Raw genomic sequence first — 11,302 nt, 5'->3', positions numbered from 1 at the left:
ATAGTACCAACCTTAGTTTACTTATATCTGCGCTATTTCACCATCCCCATCAGGGAAGGCTTTGCGGGCAATCACTGTTGCACTTGAGGCAGGGATTGAGATCCGCGGCCGACTATGCCATTGAATTCCGGACCTTAGTGGCGGGAATGTGCTGGAATGAACCCATGCAGATCAAGGTGTTCGTGAACGGGCTGCGGCCTGATCTATAGGTGGAGCTAGCCTGTAAACAGGAGGGGAACACCCTAAACGAAGTTGTTCACCTCACCATAACGTTTGACCGCCTCCTGCAAGACAGGCAAAGGTGTGTGCAACGGGAGGCTACAAAACGGAACGGGGCCAGGTCCGCCCGGCCAAACGACACGCCTGAGGAGCCCATGCAGCTGGACGTAGCCGGAGTACAGCGGGGAAGAGGAGGCGCCGGCAGGGTGAGTAGATCCCCCTCTCGTCCCCATTTTAAAATACCGGTTAGGGTCTCGTACAAAGGCTGTACTGTCAGCTTATGCCCTAGTAGATTCGGGAGCTGCAGGGAATGTCATGGACTGCGGCTTTGCGCGGAAGCTGGGCATCAAGGCCATTCCTCTGCCCTCCTCGCTGAGCATACAGGCTCTAGATGGGGGTCCGGTGGGCCCAGGCTACATCTCCCATGTGACTCCCCGGGTTCTTCTTGTCACCCGGGAAGGGCATACGGAATGCATCAGTTTCTTCCTGCTGCCCGGTCTTTTCCACTCCCTCACCCTAGGCTTGCCGTGGCTGCGTGCACACAATCCACAGATGCTGTGGGCAAAGAACCAGACCCTTCAGTGGGCACCGTCCTGCCATCAGAGGTGCTTCCCCAACAAGGCTACACCCCTCCAGGCTTCTTTAGAAAGCCCGGATGCTGACAAACTGGTGCCTATTCTTTCAGAGTACCAGGACCTGGAGCAGGTTTTTAACCCCAGCAAAGCCACATGGCTTCTGCCGCATCGGGACTTGGACTACTCCATAACACTCAAGGAGGGAGCGGTGCCCCCTCGGTGCAGGATCTACCCCCTCTCTCAGGAGGAAGAGCGGGCCATGGAACAATACATCAAGGAGGTGCTGCAACAAGGGTATGTCCGACCATCGACCTCTCCAGTGTCAGCAGGAGTCTTCTTCATGAAGAAAAGGGATGGGGGCCTGAGACCTTGTGTGGACTACCAAGGACTCAATAAGCTGCTGGTGCAGTACCCGTATCCACTCCACCTAGTGCCAGCTGCACTAGAACAACTGAGAGGGGTCCGGTATTTCACAAAACTAGATTTACGAAACGCATAGAACCTAATCCGGATCAAGGAGGGAGATGAATGGAAAACAGCCTTCAGCACCTCCACGGGCCACTATAAGTATTTAGTTCTGCCGTACGGTCTGACAATGGCCCCGTCGGTTTTCCAGGCCTACATTAACAAGGTTCTAAGGGAGTTTTTAGGAAGATCCGTCGTCGCATACATCGACGACATTCTGATCTACTCCTCCTCCCGGAACCAACACATGCGCGACGTACAGGCAGTGCTACAGACCCGATTAAAGAACCACCTATATTGTAAGGCAGAAAAGTGCGAGTTCCATCACAAGGGTACAACATTTGACAAGGGTGTGTGGGTATGCAACCGGGCAAGGTGGAGGCAGTGAAGGCGTGGCCAAGGCCGCTTACACGCAAGGCACTGCAACGCTTTCTGGGCTTCGCCAACTTCTACAGGAGGTTCAATAGATCCTTCAGTTCACTGGCAAGGCCTCTCACAGATCAGCTCTGGGTACCTGTGAGAAAGATCAAATGGACTCAGGAGGTCAACAAGGCCTTCGAGGAGCTCAAGAATGCCTTCGCGACTGCTCCCAACTTGCAACAACCGGACCCTGAGAGACCTTTCGTGCTAGAGGTGGAGCCTCTGACATAGGAGTGGGCGCGGTGCTTTCGCAACATAGGGGAGGCAGAGGCGACCTGCGGCCCATTGCTTACTTCTCTCGAAAGCTGAGCTCAGCAGAAAGGAACTACAGGGTTGGGGACCGTGAGCTCCTGGCGATGAAGCTAGCCTTCGAGGAGTGGAGACACTGGCTTGAGGGAGCAAGACACCCATTCACAGTATACACTGACTACAAGAACCTGGAATACCTCTGGGCCACCAAAAGACTAAACGCCAGGCAAGACAGGTGGTCAATCTTCTTCTCCAAGTTTCGGTTCAAGGTCACCTACAGGCCAGGAGAGAAGAACACCCGAGCGGACGTGCTCTCGCGACAATACACAGCAGGAGCAAGGTCCATGAGGTCAGAGCCGATTCTCCCGCCCACCTGCTTTTTGTCGTCCCTGGAATGGGAGTTGGACCGAAAAATCAAGGAGGCCAACCCCCATCCACGACGTCCCGACAATCGCCTCGATGTGCATGCACTTATCACGTGGGCGTAGACTTCCTTGGGGACAGGTCATCCAGGTGCAGCCCGCACCGCATTGGTGGCCTGCTATGCCACAAGCATTGACACACATGCATGAAGCTATTGTGGTGGAGATGTATGAGACATACAACACTGCACTGTTGTAGCAGAGGAGGAAAAGGCAACTCACTGTCTCTGTGTTTGAGACTAGTAGTCATATTCTAAATAAGGATCAGAATGATAGTAATGTTCACTAAACGTTGTTCATTTCCACAGCGACATGATGCCAAAGAGCTAAATTATGCTGCCATTCATTTAAATGAGAGGAAAACCAAAAGAGCGTAGTTGAAGAGAGGACAGCCTGAAGACAGCATGTAATCTGAAGTGAAACGTTCAGATCTTACTGACTATCATCTAGATTATTAGCTGTCTTCCCTTCTCTAATTCTAAATGAAGTCTGGATACATTATCTCTTTTCTGGCACATTCAGTGTTGTTAAAGAGGTAACTCTATAATCTATAACTCTATAATTTATAATAACTCTATAATCTCCAAATCTTTATTCCCTGTTCATCTGTTTTATGGTATGTTGTGTTTTTGCTGGTTCATTCCAGCTTCAACAATAAAGTGCCACATTTGTCTTAGAGAACTACTGTTCTCAAAACTGGGTGTCTGATAAAGAATATCCACAATGTTTTGATCTCTACCCGTTGTGTTTACTTAGTTATGACTGTTGATTTTCTGACCTTTATATCGTCTCTTCATACTACAAGATTATATTTTGCCTGTTGTATTTGTTGGTTAGCATTTGATATTAAATATCAGATATAAATATTAACATATAATAATAAATTATGATTATTATATGTATTATTATTATTATTATAGATCACCAATATTAAATTTGAAGTAAACTTTTTTTATTGCATTCTATTTAATACTGTATTTTTTCTTTTCTCATCATACTGGTTCATATTACAAAATTTTATTTATTGTGGTTGTTTTATTCCATCCTACTTTAGTTCCTCTACCAATTATCAATTACCTGTTACTAACTATGTGCTTCACAGATATTGCAGTTTGTAAATCTATAACTACCCAAACATTTTGCATAGTAAAAAAGTGATTCAACCTAAGATGAATAATTAGGGTTTATTAAAAAAGAAGAATAACACTGTATTGAATATGGACATGTAACCCCAACCCTTATGTTTGTAATATGAAAATAACATGTTCAAGTTTTAGATCAGATTAAAGGTTAAGGGCCTGTGTATATGTAAATATTATTTCAGCATATGTTCTGTTATTTTATAAATTACTGAATAATATGAATGTGCACGCACACACACACACACACACACACACTCACACACAGACACACAAACTCTGTGATGGGTCGGACAAAATCAGACGTTTGTGGATATAATACAGCAGGTTAATTTAATTGTTGATCAGGGGTTGTGCAATAATCCAGTGTGATGACAAAAGGAGAAGATAAAGGGATAATCCAAATCACAGAGAGTTTAACAGTCTGAGCCAGAAACCAGAAGATCAATCACCATATAACCAGACAGACAATCTAAAAGGGGCAGGCAAAATAGAACGAAGAATACTTTGAAAAGGTACAATGCACAAAAAGCCAACGCAAAAAAACACTCGGTATGCTTCTAGAGACTATTGGCAATACTACGCAGTGAGTGGTAGTCCTAAACATTCTTATATACACTGAAAGTATCAAGGTACAGGTGAGTTCAATACTCCGGTGATTCTGATCAAGAGTCTCTGATTGGTGGAGTTGTTGTCAGACAGAAGAATGGGTTCCTGGGTGGTGTAGTTTGGTATGGGATCAGGTGTTATGACACACACACACACACACACACACACACACACACAAGCAAACACTCAGACTCTTTAAGACCATCACATCATAAGAAATTGCAATCTGATTGTTGGGAGGGTGAAAAATTAATAATTCAAAATATTTGTTTTAAAAACAGTAATAATACGAAACAGTTATTTTTAACATTTAACCCTATTCCTGCACTTTCAGGCTCTGTTTGATTTAACTCTGGATGCCCTGGCCATTATAATTCAGTGTCAGATCTGAGAAATTGATGAATGCATCAATCTTTACTAATCTAGAGATAAATTCTCATTGGCTGGGGCACCTTTTGAGGTCTTGTCTATATTATTTGGCCTTGATTGTACAACCAGATATTCTACTATCGTGCCCTCTGTTCATGATGACTTCCTGAGTTAGTGATCAAAAAACAACTCCCAAGACACTTCATGAAACAGAATAATCTGAAACATTTTTAAACTGTAAAATCTGTACATATTTTATAAAGGAATAAAAATATCATTGTAACTTGATCAAACAATTACCAGTTATAACCTGAAGCAAAAGTTTAAAAAAAGAATCAATGATACAAGATCTAAGTTGTTTTAGCTTGTTACACTCAAAGGTTAAAAACACATTTGGCAGGAGGAGAGTATGAGTGCCCTTTAATGTAATATCTACATTACACAGACAAGTGTACACTTTGGTATTTTCTACTTTCTATTTTTATTGTTTTGAATAGTTTTCCACTGTGTAATGTATGTAATTAATATTAATGAACCTTGTGTTCCTGTGTGATACATGAAGCAGTTTTCAAAAGTGACAGACTAAATAATCCAGTGGCTAAAACACATACTGGCAAATAAAAGTGATTTATTATTATACTTATTATATGTTTGGAAGGTTTATTTAAGTTTTCAGGCAGCACTATTTGAGGGTGAATAAGGTGATAGAACTCAACGGTTTGAGATGAGCCTTTCTGGTCAAATATAGTCCAACCAGCACCCCTCCACCACCCTGTTTCACAGAGAGATCATTATCTGCACTTCTATTTCCTATAGAGTAGCAAGAATAACCAACAGGAAATCAGGCCCCAATGACATTTAGAAGTGGTGCTCACATTTAATGATTAATATACACATATTTATGATGTAGTTCAGCATTGTTTTTCTTTAATAGTTTATTCTTATTTGCCCAGAGGTTGTGAATAGTGTGCATCCCGTAAAGCACAATATAACATTTTAGTCTCAGTGCTACTAGAAAAAGTTACATATGCCTTGATACCTCATATATGAAAGAGTTAGCGGTGTGATTGATGATTCTGTGATTCTTGGCAGTGACAATGTATTAAAGGCAGGGTCTTTAGAGGAACCAAAACTCACAGTGATGTACACACTCCCAGCTTTGCGGTCTTTATAGAAAAAATAGATTACTCCAAATAAAATGCAAACAAATTTGATCAATTTAACTTTTACTTCAAGATTTTTAGACATATATATCCATTTTACTGATGTTGGTCTAAGTGTGTTTTTGGGTTTGTAAATGTTTTGGGTTTAAAAAAGCCTAACACTACAATTCCTGTTGTCAGTATCACACATCCAGTTGACTTGCAGCCTACCAGAATAGCAAAGCACTTGAGTTGTACCACCAAAGTACAGTTGGGCATGCATGACAATAGAGATAGGGATTATCTACATATAAATGCACGTGTAAACACAAGATGTTGTATTTACATTTGTCTGTGTTTGTTGGTGAACTGAGTTATGTAGACACAGATAGTGGGTTTTTTTTGTTTTGTTTTTTTCTCAGAAAAAAGGGCCAGGGACTTATTTTGAAGGATTAATTACAGGAATTGATTTTGATTTATAACTTGTGAGTGTGAACTGAGAAACTGAACAAGCCTTTATTTGTTACTATAGTATTATAGGTTTGATTTCTTATGATACATGACATTTTTCATTAAATGTATTTTTATTTGTGACTTTGCATGTTTTTTTTGGAATTTTAGTTGGTTTTAGATTGCTTGTAAAAGATTTTGTGCAAAACATACCAGTGTATCATCAAGAATAAGCTTATGAAAAATGAATAAAACTTATTTTTTGACACATATTTAATTTTATAACCATGCCAGCATGTGTGGTGTACAATAAACTGGTCCTATGGTCCTACAGCACAGGGGGAAAATTAACTCTGGAGAAACACACTGTATTGGCAAGATAAATAAAAGTAATATTATACACACACTTTGGACTACACTTCCACACAGTATAGTATATTTTATTTTATGTACTGAACTGAACACTAAACTGGCCTGTACTCAAACAGGCCAGAATCTCACATGGGTGTACTGATTTTCTTGATGCCCTGTTTTCTGCATCTTGTCCTCATAGACCTGTAATAACAGAACTCTTTAGTACCGGGATCCTTTTCACACAGACAAGTTGTGTTGCAGCCCCGTAGGTAACAAAGAAAAAAGTGCAACTCAGCTGGGTGAATCTGGTTCAATTAAAACTAATCCAGGTACAGTTTAACAAGCATATAGTAACATACCTGGCCTTGTGGTCTCGCTCCCTCTTTGATGTTGTCTGACTGAAATGGTTTGCCTTGAAATTCATGAAAAAGGAAACAGATGTCAGATATTCCACCAAGTGATAATATATCACTGATAGTTTTGTTGAACTGAATTAACTCACATTTGCAGCTCTTCCTTGTCCAGCTGCTGGAGCAAACTGTGAGATTCCAGACTACAGATACAGCCAGTGCCAGACCCATGCTAATGACCAGCACACCATGGTGGTAGGGAATATCTACAGCATGTAACAGACATGCATAATGAAGATAGTGTTGTACAAAAGTAGATTCAATTTTAAAGGAAAAACTACAGACAAAATAATCTACCATAGGTTGTGTGACTGGGGAGAGGAAATGGGATCAGGATGTGAGTGAGATACCCTCAGAACAGCACATGTACAAGGATCAAGTTAACTGTTGCTGAGGGATCTAACTCTAATGCTGAACTTTGATACACTGTGTATAACTCTTAATATTCTGCTAAATATTACACATATATAACAAAGTTTATAACCAACACTCTACACTCTTAGTTTATCTTAGTGTCCTTTACATGGTTAAACTAGATTTTTCTGGATAAGCTAATTCCTTCATAAAATATGTGTGCCCATCATATAGAACGTTGAAGGGTATATATTATTGATAATAGTTTAATTTATAGCAAAATGACAAATATACTTGCTTGAATTGTCTGTTTTGGGGGTATCCAACCCTCTTCTTCTATTATCAGTCTTTGTTTGGTTTAACTCTTGATGTCCTGGTCAATAAAACAGTGTCAACTCTTAGTTCATTTTGGTTTCACTCACATGCTGGAACAACAAGTGTACTACTGTAGAATTAGCAGGTTCTTTTATAAAACCTTTATCTTATAGCACTTTGCAGTCCACAGACTTAATTTATACTGTATTTATAGTACAGTATAAAGAAAGATTTTTCTACATTCTACATCATAAAATAACTGTGGCTTTGACATTCAGATTACAAGTGTTTTGTGCTTTAGTTATAATCTAGATTTAAATAATAAAAAGTTTAAAAGAAATCATGTAATTACCAGTCACAGCAACAAATGTAACAGAGGAAAAGTGAACCTCTGATTTTTCTGCCACTCCACAGAAGTACGTTCCTTCATCTTCTTCAGTAAGATTTAGAATAGTCAGAGAGTTTGTGGTGTCATTACTCCACTTCATTATGAATCTGGAGTTGTTGAATGGGGATGAAATCATGCCCACCTTCTTTATTTTCGCTGTTCCTACTTGCTGAGGCTCCTTCTTCAGTGTTTGCTTGTACCAAATGCAAGCTATGTCATCATCCTTATTGGATGGTGCTTTAAATGTGCAGTTAAGAGTGATACTTATTCGGGCTTCATTCAGGACTGCTTGATTAACAATCTCTGTAGTTTGAACAGGACCTATAAAATTAAACAGATTCAGACCAATAAGGAAAAAAAAACTGAATCCAATGTATATTGCTTATTAATCCAACAACAAACTAGAGTAACACATGTAATTATGAACTTTAGTAAAGATTTGCAATCATACATGTCTTGTAGCTCAAAAATATAAGTATCCAGACAGGTACCATCATTTCAGAGTAAAGTTCCGGCCTCAGAGGAGACAGTGTGAAAAGAAGCAACTGACAAACTAAGCAAACTTCATGAACTTTCAGATCTTATGAGTCAAAATCTTATTGGCTGGCAAAAGTCACATGGTCCTGTTCTGTCCTGTTGTCTCACAACTTTCACTGGCTAACTGCAGTGCCTGATCTTTTTAAAACATGTTGGAGCCCAAAAAACAAAATTGCTGTAATTATTATTATTATTATTATTATTATTATTATGATCAATAATAATAATAATAATAATAATAATAATAATAATAATAATGTTATTTTCCCCTTTTTTATACAGCTCAGATTTTAGAGTGCAGATACTTTTGGCATTTGATTTTTAGCCAATTGAAATTTGCTCAAACTTGTGCCCCTCATTTTGTGCTACTGTCAAACCACGCCTGAAGGAGCAAGATTAATGTTATAGCAGTGAGACACTCAAGATTTTATAGAACAGTTTTGAAAAGGGTATAACAGCAGTCAGAGTAACTTAAAAAGGTTTTATTGTTTGTTGTGTCATATTTAATATTAGAATAAGAGACACAACAGCAATAATTATATTCTGAAATATTGCTGTGGAAGTCTATGTTAGGATTATGAAATGTGAGAGTCTATGGAAGGTCTCTTTTGTTGGTCCTGTCTGCATCTCTAAAATTCCTGAATTCCTGAAATTCTATTCCAGGTTTCTAGAAGTCATAGTCTGAGTTCACTGAATGTAAGTTTGTTGGAAACCCATCTAGAGCAGGAAAGACCTCGGAAAAGTTACGCAGGCTAGAGGTCCTCTTTGCCTCGGGGGGAGGAGACACAGAAGGGGAGGTAGTCAGGATGTGGGAGGAGCCAAAGCAACTGAGGTTATCCATCAGCAGCCCCTACTTAACTGTGATCTACACTGCAGTGCCACAGACTTAACTCACTGTTTACATCAATTTGTACAAACTCTTTGAGGAAAAGGTAAGGCTTCTCAAGGGTTGGAGGTTAATGTAGCCCAAATGAACTCTGGTGACCAAACTGACTATAAGGGGGAAAAAAAGACAGAACAGGATCTTGTGAGTTTTGATGGCCAATGAGATTTTAACTTTTGAGGCATAACATAAAATGGGTTTTTTATTAGTTGTGTCCTAGTGAGTCATCCAGTTTTTAAAATAGAACTTTTCATTTTTCACTGATAGCTTCATCCTTGTACCTTAGGTTATAAGTCCACGACAGATGTAAGTTATTTTCTTCAGCCACACCCAGCCCCACTGACACCATTAATGTGTGCTCGGTGCCACCAGTTCCATGTGGGCTTTACACTCTAAACCTCCAGCAAACACAGAGTTACTCTACATACATTTACACACTGTACTGCCCCCATGCAGCCAATCACTTCATAACCTATAATATCCATCACTGGTCTCCCCAGAGACTAAAGTCATATCCAGCCCCACTGACACTGTTAATGTGTACTCAGTGCTGACAGTTCACTGACAGTTCCATATGGATGTTATGAACTACAACACCAAGTATTCGCCAACACAGCAGTTCCATACTGGTCTCCCCAGTGACTAAGGCCATGTCCAGCCTCACTAGCAACATTAATGCATGCTCAATGACACTGGTTTCATTTGCATTATGCATTTTCCTGTCTAGCCTGTCTCGCCTGTCAGCTACTTCCATTAATTCCTTCACAGCTGCATTTAGTTTACAAATTCTGAAGCTAAATTCCATAAGCAAAGATGTGGTGGTGAGATGTTACAAACAGGACCAACAAAATTGACATTCCATAGACTTCTGCACTTCATAATCCCAGAAAATTACTCTTGCTGTTTTGTGTCTTTACAATTAAACATGACACAAACCAACACACTATATAAAACAAAATTGAACCTTTTTAAGATAGTCTGACTGTTGTCATATACTTTTCAGTATTGTTCCATAAAATATCAAGCACCACTGCATTATCAAGCATTATCCAATCAGGTTCCATCAGGTTTGGTTTAAAAGGACAGCAGCACAGAAGGAGGGGTGCATATTTTGTGTTACTCTTCTATTGGATAAAGAAATGCGCAAAAGTATCTGCACACATACAATCTGAGCAGTACAAAAAATGATATCTAAAAATAATTGTTAAAAGAAAAATTATTAGAGCAGTTTTGAAGACTGTAATAGTTTGCCACTTTCTTTGAGTGGTGCTCTGTTACTTTAACTTACATGGATGTTGGGCTCAACATGTTTTAGAGAGCTCAGACACTGCAGGTTGCCAAACATGGTTGTGATACAACAGGACAGAACAGTACCATGTGACTTTTACCAGCCAGTGAGATTTTGAGTCATGAGACAGTTATTTCAGTTAGTTTTGTTATTTTGTCAGTTGCTTCTTTTCAAGCTCTCTCCTCTGAGGTCTGAGCTTTACACTGCAATGGTGATACCAGTCTGGATACTTATATTTTTTTCTCTACAACTCATGTATGGTTCCAAATCTCTACCAGTGATTATAATTACATCTGTTATTGTATGTTATGATATTGGATTAATAATCAATATACATTATTTGCTTTGGATAATCTTTTGTCCACATTTATTTTTAATATTGATATGGCTCAGTTTCATTTTATAGGTCCTGTTCAAACTATAAAGTCTGAGAAACGAGCAGTCATGAATGTACCCGGAAAAAAATAACACTCTTAACTGCACATTGGAAGTGAAATCCAGTGACAACCTTTGGTGCATTTGATACAAGCAAAAACTGAACCACGAGACTCATGTATTTGGAAGAGTGCAAACAAATAAGACGGCTTTACTTTCATCTCCATTCACCAACTCCAGATTTACAATGAAGTGGATAAATAGCAAAAATGTTTTGACTATTCAAAATGCTACGACACATAATGAAGAAACTTATTTATGTGAAATAACAGATGCAAA

The 11,302-nt window shown here is 39.5% G+C and overlaps 1 long non-coding RNA gene across 1 annotated transcript; it reads right to left on the bottom strand.

Annotated features, from left to right (window-relative positions):
- Positions 1–7,487: 7,487 nt before the first annotated feature.
- Positions 7,488–8,402, bottom strand: LOC145651762 (uncharacterized). The gene is made up of 3 exons (XR_014117723.1): positions 8,332–8,402; positions 7,845–8,201; positions 7,488–7,550 (listed from the first exon to the last, which is right to left on the bottom strand). It is a non-coding gene; the product is annotated as an uncharacterized LOC145651762 (long non-coding RNA).
- Positions 8,403–11,302: the final 2,900 nt, after the last annotated feature.

The sequence above is a fragment of the Electrophorus electricus genome, chromosome 16 (genome assembly GCF_041902795.1).
Source record: "Electrophorus electricus isolate QZ-2024a chromosome 16, ASM4190279v1, whole genome shotgun sequence".
NCBI lineage: Eukaryota > Metazoa > Chordata > Actinopteri > Gymnotiformes > Gymnotidae > Electrophorus > Electrophorus electricus.
The sequence above is the reverse complement of the archived record's forward strand: the minus strand, read 5'-3'. Positions and strand labels throughout refer to the sequence as shown.